We start from the raw sequence: 18,009 nt of genomic DNA on the forward strand, positions 1-18,009 counted from the left end.
CTAAGAATTTCATGAAGTCATTGTTTTTGATAGCTGAGTAGTACTCCATTGTGTAGATGTACAACATTTTCTGTAACCATTCCTCTGTTGAAGAGCATCTGGGTTCTTTCCAGCTTCTGGCTATTACAAATAAGGTTGCTATCAACATAGTAGAGGATGTCTCTTTGTTGTATATTGGAGCATCTTTTGGGTATATCCCCAGGAGAAGTATAGCTGGGTCTTCAGGTAGCACAATGTCCAATTTTCTGAGGAATCTCCAGACTGATTTCCAGAGTGGTTGTAACAGTACGCAATCCCACCAACAATGGAGGACTGCTCCGCTTTCTCCACATCCATGCCAGCATCTGCTGTCACCTGAGTTTTTATCTTAACCATTCTGACTAGTGTGAGGTGAAATCTCAGGTTTGTTTTGATTTCCATTTCCCTGATGACTAAGCATGTTGAACATTTCTTTAGGTGCTCTTTGGCCATTTGATAATCCTCAGCTGAGAAGGTATTTTTAGTTCTATACCCCATTTTTAACAGGGATATTTGGCTCTCTAGTGTCTAAATTCTTGAGTTCTTTTTATATTTTGGATATTAGCCCTCTATCTGTTGTAGGATTGGTAAAGATCTTTTCCCAATCTGTTGGCTGCCATTTTGTCCTAATGACAGTGTCTTTTGCCTGGCAGAAGCTTTGCAGTTTTATGAGGTCCCATTTGTCTATTCATGATCTTAGAGAATAAGCCATTTTTGTTTTGTTCAGGAAATTTTTCCCAGTGCCCATGTTTTCAAGACTCTTCCCCACTTTTTCTTCTATTAGTTTGAGTGTATGTGGTTTGATGTGGAGGTCCTTGATACACTTGGACTTAAGCTTTGTACATGGTGATAAGAATGGATTGATTTGCATTCTTCTCCATGGTGACCTCCAGTTTAACCAGCACCCTTTGTTGAAAAATGCTATCTTTCTTCCATTGGTTCATTTTAGCTCCTTTGTCAAAGATCAAGTGACCATCAAGTGATCAAGGTGTTTGAGCTCATTTCTAGCTCTTTAATTCTGTTCCACTGATCTATCTGCCTTTCTCTCTACCAATACCGTACAGTTTTTTGACTATTGCTCTGTAATACAGCTTGAAGTCATGGATGGTGATTCCTCCAGAAATTCTTTTATTGTTCAGTATAGTTTTCACTATCCTGGGTTTTTTGTTTTTCCAATGAATTTGCAAATTGCTCTTTCTATCTCTATATAGAATCGAGTAGGAATTTTGATGGGGATTGCATTGAATCTGTAGATTGCTTTTGGCAAAATGGCCATCTTTGCTATATTAATCCTGCCAATCCATGAGCGTGGGAGATCTTTCCATCTTCTGAGATCTTCCTCAATTTCTTTCTTCAGAGACTTGAAGTTTTTGTCATACAAATCTTTCACTTGCTTGGTTAAAGTCACACCAAGGTATTTAATGTTATTTGGGACTATTGTGAAGGATTTCATTTCCTTAATTCCTTTCTCAGCCTCTTTTTTCTTTGTCTAGAGGAAGGGTACTGATTTGAGTTAATTTTATACCCCGACACTTTGCTGAAGTTGTTTATCAGGGTAAGTAGTTCTCTGATGGAACTTTTGGAGTCACTTAAGCACACTATCATATCATCTGCAAATAGTGATATTTTAATCTCTTTCCTTCCAATTTGTATCCTTTTGATCTTCTTTTGCTGTCTGATTTCTCTGGCTAGGACTTCGAGTACTATATTATATAAGTAGGAAGAGAGTGGGCAGCCTTGTCTAGTCCCTGATTTTAGTGGGATTGCTTTAAGTATCTCTCCATTTAGTTTAATGTTAGCAACTGGTTTGCTGTATATGGCTTTTACTATGTTTAGGTATGGACCTTGAATTCCTGATCTTTCCAGGACTTTTATCCTGAAGGGGTGCTGAATTTTATCAAATGCTTTCTCAGCATCTAATGAAATGATCATGTGGTTCTCATCTTTGAGTTTGTTTATATAGAGGAGTACATTGATGTATTTTTGTATATTAAACCATCCCTGCATCCCTAGGATGAAGCCTACTTGATCACGATGGATAATCATTTTGATGTGTTCTTGGATTCGGTTTGCAAGAATTTTATTGAGTATTTTTGCATCAATATTCATAAGGGAAATTGATCTGAAATTTTCTTTCTTTGTTGGGTTTATGCAGTTTCCATTTAAGAGTAATAGTGGCTTCATAGAAGGAATTTGGTAGTGGTCTGTCTGTTTCTATTTTGTGGATTAGTTTGGAAAGTATTGGTATGAGGTCTTTTATGAAGCTCTGATAGAATTCTGCTGTAAACTCATCTGGTCCTGGGCTCCTTTTGGTTGGAAGACGTTTAATAACTGTTTCTATTTCTTTAGGAGTCATGGGGTTGTTTAGATAGTTTATTTGTTTCTGATTTAACTTTGGTACCTGGTATCTATCTAGAAAATTGTCCATCTCCTCCAGATTTTCAAGTTTTGTTGAATATAGGCTTTTGTAGTAGGATCAGACGATATTTTAAATTTCTTTAGATTTTTTTGTTATGTCTCCCTAATCATTTCTGATTTTGTTAATTTGGATACACTCTCTGTGACCTCTGGTTAGTCTGGCTAAGGGTTTTTCTATCTTGTTGATTTTCTGAAAGAATCAGCTGCTGGTTTGTTGATTCTTTGTATAGTCCTTTTTGTTTCTACTTTTTTGGTTTCAGTTCTGAGTTTGATCATTTACAGACTTCTACTCCTCTTGGGTTTATTTTTTTATTTATTTTTTGTTCTAGAGCTATTAGGTGCGCTGTCAAGCTGCTGACATATGCTCACTCCTGTTTCTTTTTGCAGGCACTCAGAGCTATGAGTTTTCCTCTTAGCACTGCTTTCATTGTGCCCCATATATTTGGGAATGTTGTATCTTCATTTTCAATACATTCTAAGAAGTCTTTAATTTCTTTCTTTATTTCTTTCTTGACCAAGTTGTCATTGAGTAGAGCATTGTTCAATTTCTATGCATATGTGGGCTTTCTGTTATTATTGTTGTTATTGAAGATCAGCCTTAGTCCTTGGCTATCTGATAAGATGTGTGGGATTAATAATTTCTTCCTGTATCTGTTGAGGCCTGGTTTGTGACCGATTATATGGTCAGTTTTGGAGAAGGTACTATGAGGTGCTGAGAAGGAGGTATGTTCTTTTGTTTTAGGATGGAATGTTCTATAAATATCTGTTAAAATCATTTGGTTCCTAACTTCTGTTAGTTTTTATATGTCTCTGTTTAATTTCTGTTTCCATGATTTATCCATTTATGAGAGTGTGTTGAAATTTCCTACTATTACTGTGTGAGGTGCAACGTGTGCTTTGAGATTTAGTTAAGTTTCTTTTATGAATGTAGGTACCCTTGCTTTTGAAACATAGATATTTAGGATTGAGATTTCATCTTGGTGGATATTTCCTTATCTTGTTTAATGACTTTTGGTTGAAAGTTAATTTTATTTGGTATTAGAATGGCAGCTCCTGCTTCTTTCTTCAGGCCATTTGCTTGGAAAATTGTTTTCCAGCCACTTACTCTGAGGTAGTGTCTGTCTTTGTCTCTGAGCTGTGTTTCCTGCATGCAGCAAAATGCAGGGTTACCTCTCCTTATCCATTCTATTAGTCTATGTCTTTTTATTGGGGATTTGAGTCCATTGATGTTGAGAATTATTAAGCAATTGTGATTGTCGCTTCCTGTTATTTTTGTTGTTAGAGCTGGAATTATGTTTGTGTGTCTCTCATTTAGATTCATTGGAAGGAAATTATATTCTTGCTTTCTATATGGTGTAGTTTCTCTCCTTGTGTTGGAGTTTTCCATCTATTATCCTTCATAGGGCTGGATTTGTAGAAAGATATTGTGTAAATTTGGTTTTGTCATGGAATATCTTGCTTTCTCCATCTATGTTAATTGAGAGGTTTGTTGGATACGGTAACTTAAGCTGACACTTGAAGGGCTGTATGACATCTGTCCAAGATCTTCTGGCTTTTTTCTCTGGTGAGAAGTCTGGTGTAATTTTGATAGGTCTGCCTTTATATGTCACTTGACCTTTTTCCCTTAATGCTTTTAATATTCTTTCTTTTTTTGTGCATTTGGTGTTTTAACTATTCTGTGACAGGAGGTATTTCTCTTCTGGTCCAATCTATTTGGAGTTCGGTAGGCTTCTTGTATGTTTATGGGCATCTCTTTCTTTAGGTTAGAGAAGTTTTGTTCTATAATTTCGTTGAAGATATTTACTGGCCCTTTAAGTTGGGAGTCTTCACTATCTACCATACCTAAGGTCTCCATAGTCCCAAGTTCTTGCAAAACATTCAGTTGTCAATGTCTGTATTAATCATCAACAACAGGAAATACTCCTTTAAATTGTTAGCAAGGTTTTATTATTTCTGCTTTGAAATAAAATAGTACATTCTTTCCCCAGGATGCTGAACTTATCAGTGATAAGTTTTGGAGTCTTAACAGGAATGAGTTCCATGTTAAGTCCAATAGCAGGTTTTTGGGTATTGTCATTAATGTCACTGTTGTACCAGTGTGAATATCTTTCACACAGGCATGGTTATATGTCATAGTGTTGTCATCAGAGTAAGACTGCTGATTACCTTTCTCTCACAGCAGTGAGCACAGAACCTTCCAGCAGTATATAAAAGGGGTCAGAACCTTCATTTCTGTGCCACTTTGATTTTTCCATGCCTTGTATCACACGAATGTGGTATTTTCAAAACTACAGTCATTCTATCAAGTTTTGGAAGATAATCAAAAATAATGACAGTACCCTAAATGTCTCGCAGGTCTCTGAGATGCCACTGACAAGTCAAAAAAGAGGAAACAAATACTCTACATTAGGCTTATTCAATGATATACATGGTGTTTAGGGAAAGGAACTGACTTCTTGTTACTGGGTAATCCATTTAAATTCTTTCTTGTATACATACTTATGTATTGTAAGAATTTGCTATAGTAATAATAATTATTCATCTACTCTTTTCAACTGTCTTTCAATCCTTATTCCTTCCTATACTCTCTCCTCTACTTTTAATATGTCACTTGTTTATTCTTTATTCTGCATTATTACCCATTTTTCTTCATTTCTTTTGTGTTCTAATACTGTTCCCTAGAAATATCCCCTATGGCATTATATTATTTTTCTGACCTTTATGAAACACCAGTTCAACACAATTATTTCAAGATTCAAAGGAAGCAACCACATGTGAGATAGAATGTATTTGCATGAAATCACTACTAAAATTCCAATGCATTTCTTTGTACAGATTGAAAAATTGATCTGATAACTCAAATAGGAGCATGATAGAGGAAACTAACATACACGTCCATTAGCATTAAACCTTTCTGAAATATCTGTGATGGTAATTGTTAGTTGTCAATCACACACTATAGAGAAGTGAGGACCAAAAATAGAACAGTCTACTGGTGTGTCTGTTGAGTATTTTCCAGATTATTAGTTCATAGAGGAGGGACTAGCCTACTTCAGGCAGTGCCAACTGAGGGTACTGACTATATACATTGTCTAAGGAAGCTTGAATGCAGAAGCAGGAAATAACCAAGTAAGCAGCACGCTTGCATGTTCTCTCTTTCATTTCCTGCCTTGAGTTTCTTCAGTAATAAACTGTAACGTTTAGGTGAAATAATTCTGTTCCTACCCTAATTTCATTTGGATAGTGTTGCATCTTAATATGAAAATGTAACAATAAACAAACAAACAAAAACTGTACAGAAAACAACAGGTAGCATCTTCAAAAGAAAATATTGAATACAGAGGACAGGACAGGAAGAAGGAAGAAATTAAATCTCCATCTGTCATGCTGCTCAAAATTCAACTCGATGTGAATCAAAGATTCAACCTAAGAACCAATAATTTGACTCTCTTATAGGAGAAAATGGGGACTACATTTCAATTTAGAGATAAATGAATATTTTCTGTGCAAGTCAACTATAGGCCAGACATTAAGACCAATAATTGACAAAATGGATATCACAATACTCAAGAGCTTATGTACAGCACAAAAAAAATCCATCAACTGGAGAGATATCTTATAGAATGATAAATAACCATTGCTGCCTACATGTCTGACAGAAGCTTAATATGTAGAAATACAAATAACTAATCATACCTAAGCACCAATAAAACAAACATTCAACTTAAAATAAGGTATGAATTAAGAGAGTGATAACAATGGAAAAAGACAAATGAAAGATAGTACTATAATAACTTTTAATTATATATGTACATATATGCTTTGTTGTTGTTTGCCTGATTTTGGAAGAAAGGTTTATTTTGCTCACATCTCCAGGTCCCAGTTCATTATAGCAAAAAGTAAAGTAGAAGTAATTTGAAGCTGCTAGTCGCATGGCCAATCAAGAAAGAAAGGGGGAGGGGGGACAGACAGATACAGAGAGACAGAGATGAAGACAGAGAGGGAGATAAGGGAGCTGAAGGAGGAGAGGGAGAAAGGGAGAGAGGGAGAGGGAGGAAATGGGGGAGAGGGGAAGAGAGGAAGAGAGGAGGGGGAGGAAGAGGGGGAGAGGGGGAGAGGGGGAGAGAGGGAGAGTTAAATGTATGCATGCTTGTGCTTAGCTTGCTTTCTCTACTCTCAGGCAATTCAGAATCCTCTGCAGGGAGTTTGGCATCCACCTTGGGTGGGAAATTTTCCTGTTATCTTACCTGGGGTTGGCTTACAGTTTCAGAGGTTTAGTCATTTGTAATCATACTTGGCACGGAGCATACATTGCAGATCCAAAACAGGAAAGGGAGCACATTGACGAAATACTGGACCGAATGAAGAAAACCCAGCAAACTTCTCTATTATAGATTGTACTGTTGGTGAAGATGAGCAAGGAAAAATACAAAATGTGGAGAAAATAGCTACTAAAAAGTCAATGGAGCTCAAGCCTATGTTCAAGGAGATAGCAAAGTAAGAAATGGACGGAAGGAATAGCGACCTTGGGGGAAGGCCCACTCAGCTAAGCTTCTCTCTTGTGCAAAACGAATGAAAGAACAGTTTATGTCCAGCCGTGGTGGTACACACCTTTAATCCCAGCACTCAGGAGACAGAGGCATAAAATCGCTGAGTTCAAGGTCATCCTGGTCTACAGAACAAGTTCCAGGACAGCCAAGATCAGGCAGTGAAGGAAATCATTGAAAACAGAGAGCTGGTGAAGACATAATTGAATGAGGGGCCCATGTGCCAGCGCAGGCAAGCAGCAGAATATGGCAGCTTCAGCCATGTGCTTCCGTATTGGGGTCAAAGATAGAAGAAAAGGATTGTGGAATATCTCATTGCTTAGGACAGTTCCTGAGGCCAGGTATGTATCAGGGGTGTCCCTGCATGAGGACTCGGAAGTGTCATTGGGTGAAGCTCTGAAAGTGAAGCCTAGATTGCCTTGAAGACCCCAAGATGTTGAAGATATGAGAGCCCTGGGATACTTATGGTGGAAACCTGCTAACAGGAAGTGGACCCGGCCACAGAGAAAGAAGTATGTTGGAGTTAACAAAGTTGAGAAGGGTTTGTGACCTGAAGAGGCTTTGTTATCAGACACCACAGAGTTTGGAATTTTAAAATATGTTTTGTATTGTTAAAGGATAAAACACGTGCATCATTTCTACAACACATTTCCACCTACCAACTCTTTCTGTGTTCTCTTGCTTTCTCTAAAATTCTTGATAGTCTGATTTTAAGTGTGTGTATGTGTGTGTGTGTGTGTGTGTGTGTGTGTGTGTGTGTGTGTCTACAACCCAGGGAATACTATTTCTCCCAGTTGTACTATCCCTAAGTTACCTCTAGCTTTATTTTATTTTTTATTTGACTTGTTTTCTTTAGAGTTGAGCCCTCTTGAGCTGCTGTTTTCTTCAGTATGTCAGTTGGTATTGTCTTTGTTCAGGTCATGTTTTCATAGACAGAAACATTTTTATTTTAATGGTCAGAAACTTTTGACATCAGAGATGCAAATTAAAAAGACTTTGAGGTTTCAACTTGTAATCAGGATGGATACAAGTTTTAAAAATGACAGAAAATGCTAGTGAGCATGTGAGGAAGGAGACTATTCATGCACTGCTGGTGGGAGAATTAGCTGGTTCAGTCAGGAGAGACATTACTGTGGAGGCTCCCCAAAAGACAGAAAGAGTTCCACCATGTGGTTCAGTTGAACAATGCCTGGGCACAGTCTCCAAGGTTTCTATATCCTACTAGAGATATACTTGCTTATCAGTGTTCATTGATGCTCTATTCACATTAGCTAGGATAAACAATCTGTATGTCTATCAATTGATGAATGAATAGTCAATGAAATATTTATATATGGTGAGAAATGAAGAGCACACCAATTGGTTATATAATTCAAAATGTTATACACACACACACAAATTGGGCAGGTTGCATCTATCATTTATCTCTATATTATATAGATATAGATATATAGATATAGATAAAGATATAGATACATGTGTGTGTTTGTATGTATGTGCATGTAGATAGAGAGATATACATATATGTGTGTGTATTGAAAGTGAGGTATATTATATTTTACTATATATTTAATATTAGTTATAGTATGCAATAATTAATATAGTAAGTAACATATAATTTATATAATAACAATAACGATATAGTAACAATAGTTAATGAAAAATGAGACCAAGTTTTAAAGGTAGTGAGGAAGGCTATATGGGGAGGTTTTGAGGGAGAAAAGAAATGAGTGAAATGGCACAATTATATTTTAATTTCCAAATAGAGAAAATGTAATGATAAATTCCGGGTATGTAGATGAAGCTGGAAGCTGGAAATGACCATCCTGAGGGAGAGTAGAACTTAGAACCGTTAATGCTCACTCACATGCAGATGGGCTTTGTTCTTACATTGAGTTTCTTTTCTGATTAATCTTCCTATATCTCCATCCTTTATATGCATTTAAAATATACTTTCCCCATACAGTCTCATATTCACTACACAGATTGCCAGTATCACAGTCCAGCGAAAACCATGCGCCAGTGTATCATGTCAAGCCTTTCCTGCTGATACTTAGGTAGCATTTCAAAATAGAGTATGGATGTGAGAATAGCATGCAAGGAACAATGTGACGGTAACTAATCAAGGATTCGTATAAGCAGCACCATTGGTTGGTAATGGGGCTTTCCAAAAAGGCCTTATCCTAAGATTAGAGCTTTACTTTTTGCTATCTAGAACTTACTGACCTCAGAGACAGAGCATCCCTATTCACTGTGTAATATAATCACATTAATCGAGCTGGCTCTGCTTTTAAGGAGAAGAAAATACCAAAGCTAATGTGTGGACTTTTGTATTTGCACTTTCAAAGTGATGATGATGATGATCGTGGTGGTGGTGGTGGTGGTGGTGGTGGTGGTGGTGGTGGTGTGTGTGTGTGTGTGTGTGTGTGTGTGTGTGCATGTGTGTACACACGTTTCTGTGTGTGTATGCTTCTGGGTACTTGTGTTTGTGGATGAATCCTTTCACAGACATCAGAACCACTATGAAGCATTAAGGAAATAGGTTTAGAATGATGTTGAATGCCCTTTTATATTTCTGGGAAGCATGAATTGGACTTTTGTTCTTCCGATTGTGTTTGCCATCATTTTCCATTTTAGTTATCTGTCTCTACTGACTAGGATAAATAGAACATCCTTACACTTTTGATTACCTATCATATCTCTTCTGTTTAATGTCATCCTATTTTCCTTTCTAATTTCAAAATATTTGGGTATCAATCTTCATCCTCCTTTTGCTAGTGAAATTTTTCAAGTCTTTAAACTCATATTTACTCATGTGAGTGTACTCGCAATTACCAGACCATGATGTTCCTGGGTAATAAATTCCATTGTGAGAACAATTGATGACACTTCATCATCAGACATGCCTTCCATTTAATCACAGCCAACACTGTAGTAAAAGCACCACTTCAATGTAGTAAATTCACACCTCTCTTTCAGTCATAATTCCCCTTCTCCTGCCTGAATTTCTTCTCTTTGCTGGATTTTATAAATATCTTGGCTTTGTCTGCTTCCCATTCTTCTTGTCATTTCTGGGTAATCTATTTCCATCATTCAACTCAGACTTTGCAGAAAGCTTTCCTTCATGTTCAGGAGGAGTAAGAAGAGCATCATGTGGTTTCATAACTCTCTGCATGTTCCTCTATTATGGTAATATGTTATGATGAAATGTTGACTTTTAAAATTCCTCTGTTCCAGGATAAGACTGAATTATGAATCAATCATACCTTTCTATGGTTGTATTTGATAAAGATTGCAACTAGGCTGAACTTATGTGACATTGAACCAGTAAACTTAAATATGTTATGTTGGATGATTACCATACATTTCATTTGCTATTTGCATAATAACATGATATCTAATATATTACACTGTGAAGTATTGAGCATGTGCAGGTATAAAAAAGAGTGACATCAGAGACCTAGACATAAGAGCAATAAAAGCTATTTGAGTGTGTCTTCAGATAGCCCTAAAAATGTGATATATTCTGCAAATGTGGTATATTGTGTGATAGTATTTATTATATATTATGTGCAAGCATTTTAAAATTCAAATAACAGGATTAGAAAAACTCTTTATATACTAGCTCACTTAAACTATTTGCATGGAGGATATATATTTGCTTAATTTTTTATATTTATTAATATACCACTGGATTAAGTGCTTACCCTGACTCTATTGCCTGCCTGTGGACCCATTTCTTCTGACTGGGCTGTTTTGTCTGGCCGGAGTGGAGGATGTTCCTAGTCTTGCAGTGACTTGGGGAGCTTGCGTGAGTTGGTACTTAGGGGCAACCTCCTAATTCTCAGAGTTGAAGTGCAGTAGGGCACAGGGGAAGGACTGTGTGTGTGGGGGTGTGTTGGGGGAGGCTGTGAGGAGAGAAAGTTCTGCAATCTGGAAATAAAGTGAATAAATAAATTAATTAATGGAAAATATATTTTATGATTATCTTCAAATTTTGCCTTTCTAATGTGCCTTATTATCAGTTCTTTGGAAGAAATTTATGTTTATTTTATTATATAAATGTTTTGACCATAGGTGGTTTATGGAGTTGATGCCAACATCGAATATTTTTATTAATTTTCAATTTGTTTCCTGAAAGCAAGACATTTTCTTCTTGTTCCCACTGAACTTCCTTCAACACGGTCAATGGACATTTAGTGCTTTTAGAGGAAGTCTGTGTTCCTGTACCATTTGCACGTTTGCACGGTCCTTCTCCAACCGAGAAATGCATTTTTTTTGCTGAGTGTGAGCAGGAAAAGCTGCAAAAATTCTGATGAGGTTCTAATGATCCTACTTGACTATTAATATAATTTAAGTCTATTATAATTCTCAAATAACAATAACATGATAGGGAAAATGGATGTGAAAGGAATTTTGTGGAAAAAAGAAGTGATCAATAATTATTATCATAATCACATTAGTTAAATGGAGACCATGAAACATTAACTTTCAGCTATTGCATAAGCAAGTTGAAAAAAATGTTATTGCTCAGGCTTAGCAAAGAAATAATTAGTATTTTACTTATTCTTCCCTAATGGTGTTTGGGAGCAACAGAGTAATCATGGTTTTAAGAACAGTTCATAGATTTTTTTAACTGTAGTTACAATTATTGTTCATAATCTATACAAGTACAGTAGGCAGAGATCTGGGTATGGAATAATAAGCTGAGTTTTCATTAAAGCACATATTTCAAAACCTTGTCAGCAACACTAGGATTCAGTGATTTGGAAAAAAAAATGGATCAATTGTATTGCACACATACTACAGGAAACAGTGTTGTGAACTTATTGAAAGTGTTCACCACAGTGTTTTATTAACATAGAAACTCTGACACAGATTCTTAAAGGCAAGGAATATGCATAGTTTTTTAAAGTTCTTATAGAAAACAATGATGAATTCGTTTGCTATGTGCTACTGTATGCTACTGACCATTTTTTTTAATCACTCACAGACTCACAATAACGACTTGAATATATTTCCTGAAAGGTCAGTGATTTAGTCATCTAGAAGTCCTAATTAATTAAATATTAATAAGAGTAAAATGTAACCTATGTAAATTGTGGTTATCAAAGCTGAATTTAAGTATTCCTATTGTTCTATAAATATTTAATTCTGAGTTCAGGATATTTCCTAGATGGTTAACCATTTACATCCATTCATACACTCATTCGATTCCACTTTTCTCTGTTTCTCCAGATAACCCCGACTAATACAGTAGATAATACAATTTTACTTCTAAAGAAATGTAGTCTATAAAGCTAAGTAGCTTCCCATGCTGTTTGAACGCAGATGGTCTGTTCTCACTATTGTACCATGCTTCCTCTAATTATCAACTCTTCAGTGAGATATCCACATGTATTAAGAACTGATATTTGACTCAAAATGTGTGAACTAACAAAATAAATTCAAGTATTATCCTACTAACCAGGAGGATATTTTGTCATGACCATTAAGAGATGGGGAATCTAGATATAGATACAAAAACAAACAAACAAACAAACAAACAAACAAACCAGGGAGTAGCTGTTATTGCAGGGTGAAGCTGGAATTCATTTGCTTGCATTTAAACTCTATACATATGACTTTACTTTCACCAAATTCTCCGTTTATTTACTGATTTTTAAAAGTATGCCATACCAATCATATATATGTATTAATATACATATATTTAAAGATTCAAATACAAAAGCACAAGTTCAAATTTTGATATATTTTTAATTTTTCAGAAAGCAATATACTCATTCCTCATATTATATTGAAATAATTGTTGAATTTAATGCACTAAAATGCTAAATAGGGATGATAGAGAGCTGATATGATAGATGATAGATAGATGATACATAGATGGATGGATGATAGAGAGATGATAGATAAACATCAGTAAATGTAGAACATGGCCTTTAATTTATAAATTAACAATACTAGTCCATTCTATCAAAAGATTCTTTGGGTGTTTTAGTATTTTAGTTACAGTGAATAAATTAAACTATGATTATTAATTGCTCTTATAAGGAAATATTGGTATAATTGTACTTACATGGCTCTTCATAGATATATTTGCTTTATTTTCTTGCACTATTGTTGACCTATTTTAATCTGAAATGCTAGAATGAGTAAACTTAGCTTTTACTTATTTTTGATAAACAAGTATATAATGTCTTTTAATAATTGTCATGCCTCACTATTTGTGCCTTCTTATCTCAGACTCCTCCTTTCAAATGCCTCCCAATTTACCTCCATTTTAAAAAAGAATTATCCCACTAATTCCAAATGTAGCCCTTGAGGTGGTTTTTATGTGCTTAGCCCTGGGAGTGGCACCATTAGGAAGTGTAGTCTTTTTGGAGTAGTTGTGTCAATGTAGTTGTGGGCTTTAATACCCTTATACTAGCTCCCTGGAAATCAGTATTCTGTTAGCTGCCTTCATATGAAGATGTAGAACTCTCAGCTTCATCTGCACCATGCCTGCCTGGATGCTGCCATGCTCCCACCTTGATGATAATGGATTAAACCTCTGAACCTGTAAGCCAGCCCTAATTAAATGTTGCCCTTATAAGAGTTGTCTTGGTCATGGTGTTTGTTCATAGCAGTAAAACCCTAAGACAGCCCTCTTACCAATGGCCACAGCCAAGCAGCTATGAACATCCAATGGCTACTCAGTTAGGGGTTGGGTCATGTTGAAAGGTTGATTGGCTTGAGAATGTGCAGGACTTCTGCACACAACCACAGCTATTTTGAAATCTTGAATCCCACAAATGTTGTCATGTCCACAGGAGACTATTTTACAGAAGCCCATTCATGGACCTTCTGTCCATCTCCTGTGATTTTTCCTGAGCCTTAGGAGAAGTTAATGTGATGGTTTTTCATCAGTACAGAATTTTTATCATATTCTTTCTACCAAAGATATACTAAGTATGACTTTGGCTAATGTAAATTGTAGTTTTTCAGATTTTTCCCACATAAAAATCAAATCCTTTACTACATATTATTTGAAAACAATCTATAACAATTTGAGATGATTGATATGCTACATAGATGGACAAGATGGTCTTTTCAAAACACATATCAATACAAAAAATTATATACCTCAAGCATATGCATTGGTTCATGAAATAACTCAATAAAGACACTCAAGTATGAACTAGCTTGCCATCCCTGTGCCCTTGACTCCTCCCAATATTGAGTGACAAGAAGAAGTAAGAGTGGATATTAAATTTTTTACATTCTTGCATAGTTATACTTGAAAATATGATACCTATATTTTCACAATAAAACTGAGCATGTGAGGCATCTACAGTGACAATTTTCTTAGTTTCTCTTTCAAAATGTTCACCATTTATCAATACATTTTAGTTTTTCTAGTCTCTATAATCTGACCAGCATCAATCCTGTGTTAAATGCCACTCTTTCACCAGCTAAAATATTTCTTATGACTCTTCCAAGGTAACAAAAAAAAGGGTTCTATAGCACAAACTTCCAGGCTTTCAGTCTCTGACATTAACTCCATAGTAAGTTCTGTTGACAGATACATAGTCTAGTTTTTTTTTTAATTTATCTTTGACATAAAAAGAAAATGGTTACCTCTTTACTACATGTCTTTCCCCTAAGGACCACGTTCCGTATTAGTCTGTCTGCTATCTTCTCTGTTCTCTGAAAACTCACATCACATACTAGGTGGCCAGCGGCTCACCTTCAGGTTGCTGGGTAAGTTGGCAGAGTTTACGAATATCAAACTTTCAAAGTCACTTATATTATATTGTACACCTTATTGTGGAGTTTAGAGAGCATCTACAGACCTTAATCTGAGACCAGAGTCATTTATAAATATTCTCTTTTGATAAATAGATTGTATTTTGGGAATGAATTTTTCAGCAAGTGCCTGTTGACCCATATGATGCTTCTCAACTCCATTCAGCTACTGTGGACTTAACAATGGAAAACCCCAAATAGAGGGAAATACAGCCTTGTTTACTTTTCTACTACGTCCCTGAAAGTCTCACGCCTGATGTCTAATATAACACAGTTGTAGCCAGGTGACAAACATTCTATTTCAGTCAACTAGAAATAATGAAAAAAGCAGAGTTGGTCTTCTCCCAAGGATGCTGGTATACAGTGCTAAAATTAAACGACATGACTTCTTTGAAAACAAATGCTGACCTTCATATCCTATTTACTAATCAGAACCACCTCCTCCTTAATCACCAGTGCCTCCTTACACAGAAAGATATGAAGTGCATACTGTGCATATTTTAGGTTGATGAGACATTAAAGTAACATTCTACAGACTTATCAGATTCTTTTTTATATTTTAAATAAGTGTGATACATCTACATGACGTGTGTGTGTGTATGTGTGTGTTTGTGTGTGTGTGTGTGTGTGTGTGTTTGTATATCAAAAATTAGTGGGGGAAAAGAGGCCACAAATTTGAAAGTGAGCAAGACAGTATATATAGGAGTGTATTAAGGGAGGAAATGTAAGGGTAAAATAATGTAATCATATTATAATCTCCAAATTTTATGAAATATTATTTTAAAGTAAATTAGGACACCATGTAAAGAAATCCTTCATTTGTATTGGGAACCACCAGGGAGAGAATAAATAAAGCCTGAGAGAACATTGGCTCATTATTCTGACACTGCTGGTCCTGCTTTGCTTTTCCCCAACAGTTTAAATGTTGGTGATTTCCAAATTTTAATTGACTTCTTACATGTTTTGTAGTGCAACTAAGCACTTCAATGTACAATTCTTTCACAAGAGGCAATTCAATTCCAGCACTCTTTGTTTCTTTCTTTGAAGGTATCAACCCCCTTACTAACTAAAATAGCTCTACTCTTCAATACCCCCGTGAAATAAAGACAGCCAAATATAAGTAGTGGATACTACACATTCCCTCCGCTGCACTTTAAAAGGAAAGCCACTTACCTTATCTTTTCAAATGACCTTTCTCAAAGTAGAAAAAGACCAAATAAGAAGGTAACATTACAAATTAAGTAACCTTTGTCAAACTCTTACCATGATTTATGAAAAATTGCATGGGTACTTTACTGGCTTCACACACACACACACACACACACACACACACACACACACACACACACACACACACAGTTTGAGGAAACGACTATTGCCTAAATTTGAAGAACCCTCTTGAGGGTGAGTTATGCTGTATTCATCCATATCAACAGCATGAGGAAAATTCCAAACTTGAAGCTAAGGCTAGCATTTGTTTTGCACATTCTCAAATTTGCATCCCGTGAACACTATCTCTCTTTTAAGCCTGAGTGATTTTCCTCTGGTAAAACACTCAAAGAGGGCTTTGGTAGCTTTAGCAACTATGTATCCAAAGGAATGCTATTTTCTTGGTGTTGGTAAGGATTGAGAATCTCTTATGAGTGTCGATATCCCTGCCAGGAGACCCTTGGAATAGTCATTCCATTTAGAAAAAACACCCACACTTGTTTACTATAATTCTTCAAGTGAGATGCAGGATGATATTGATGGGTGAGTGTGCGTGACTTCCTGCTGGGAGAAAGTACTGAAGCTGCCTCAGCTGCTCACATCAATTTTGAAAACAGCCAGTCAGGCCTGAAATCCCTGTTATCATAAGCTGTGTACATTACAAAACATTGTAATTTATTCAGGAGTCAGAAGAGGTGAGAAGTTCATGCTTGGTTTAGTTCTTTTGGCACTAGCAAGAGGCAGGGAAGGCACTGCAGTACTATTCATCTTCAGAAATATAATGCTGACCTCCAAGAGGATGCTCCATCTAATATAAACCCTACGCGCCTTGAGTACTAGGGTTACAGTATGAAAGGGCATCTCTCAAGCTAAGTCGCTGGACTTCCTCTGTACTAGAGATCGCTGATGAATGAGCCAGCAGTTGAATGTTTAGCAGGCTGTGACGACTTTGCACGGAAATATGAAAATTTATTATCAGCTTGCCACATCAGCGCTTGCCCTGCCTGCCTTTGCTCTTTTCCTTCTGATGAATACTCCCACTCTATCTGACAGGCATCCCTTGCTCTGGCCCCTACTTTCCCATCCCCCGCGGAGTAGTGCTGATCTAAATTGTCACCGCTGCATCCTGGCTGTCATTTTTGAAGAACACAAGATTTTTGTTTTGTTTATGTATGTGTCTGTGTGTGTGTATGATTCTTATTAACCTTATTGCTTTCTGTGTGACCTTGTCTATGGGACGAAAAGGATATTTGTGCAGCCCCAAAAGTATGTACGCTGGCGTGGGGGAGAAGGAAGCAAAAGGGGAAGGGAGTAGAGGGAGAGTCCAGGAGGAAGGAGGAGAGACTGCGAGAGCCGAGCATCAGGCCGACACTAGCTGCCAGCCAATCAGAGACGCGCTCAGGAGCTGCAGAGACCCAGCCTGGGAGCCTGGGGCTGGAGGTGCGCGGAGCTGGAGCCTGGGCTCTCCGAGGACCGGGAGCAGCAGTGCCCAGAGCTCTGAGAAAGTACCCCCTCTGCTTCTCATAAATTAAGTTCCTTTCCACCAGTTAGGGCAAGTCAGCCAAGGTAAGGTTTCAATACATCACACTTTACTCTGTCGTGACATTAATATTTTTGTACAATGGGGCTGCTTACCCAGTTCGGAGTGAAACAGCATTGGTGAAATCTTCTTCCTGGATGCTTTTCACAGGGTGCTCTTGCTAATGGGAAAGTTGCAGCCGGCAGGCTTGCCGCTAGTATAAATTTGTATTTCTCATGCCGGAATGCCTATGGAATGTGAAGCTTCCAACCCAGCTGGTTTTGTGTGTTCTGTGGATGTGCGGTTCTGTAGATGTGCGGTTAACTGCTCTGCCCCTGAAGAAGTTGGAAGGGGACTCTGCCAGGCACATTTGAATACTGAGGGCATCTGATTAAGAGGCATTTCTATCAGTCTGTAAAAGTGAGATCAGCGTGGTCAGACTCAGACAGGGATCTTGCAACTGGATTTTCCATAGTGCTTTTTAATTACGGTCTTTCCAGTATCCTGTGA

The 18,009-nt window shown here is 36.9% G+C and overlaps 1 protein-coding gene across 9 annotated transcripts in view; it reads left to right on the forward strand.

Annotated features, from left to right (window-relative positions):
• Positions 1 to 18,009, forward strand: part of Cdh18 (cadherin 18) — a 1,002,040-nt gene that overhangs the window by 509,514 nt on the left and 474,517 nt on the right. For 2 of the 9 annotated variants that reach the window (XM_063281747.1, XM_063281748.1), the window contains exon 1: positions 10,907 to 17,546. The exons of 6 other annotated variants lie outside the window; for them this stretch is intronic. The gene's annotated coding sequence lies outside the window, so the exon portion shown is untranslated. 9 annotated transcript variants of the gene reach the window in all.

This window comes from Rattus norvegicus, chromosome 2 (assembly GCF_036323735.1).
Source record: "Rattus norvegicus strain BN/NHsdMcwi chromosome 2, GRCr8, whole genome shotgun sequence".
Lineage (NCBI taxonomy): Eukaryota > Metazoa > Chordata > Mammalia > Rodentia > Muridae > Rattus > Rattus norvegicus.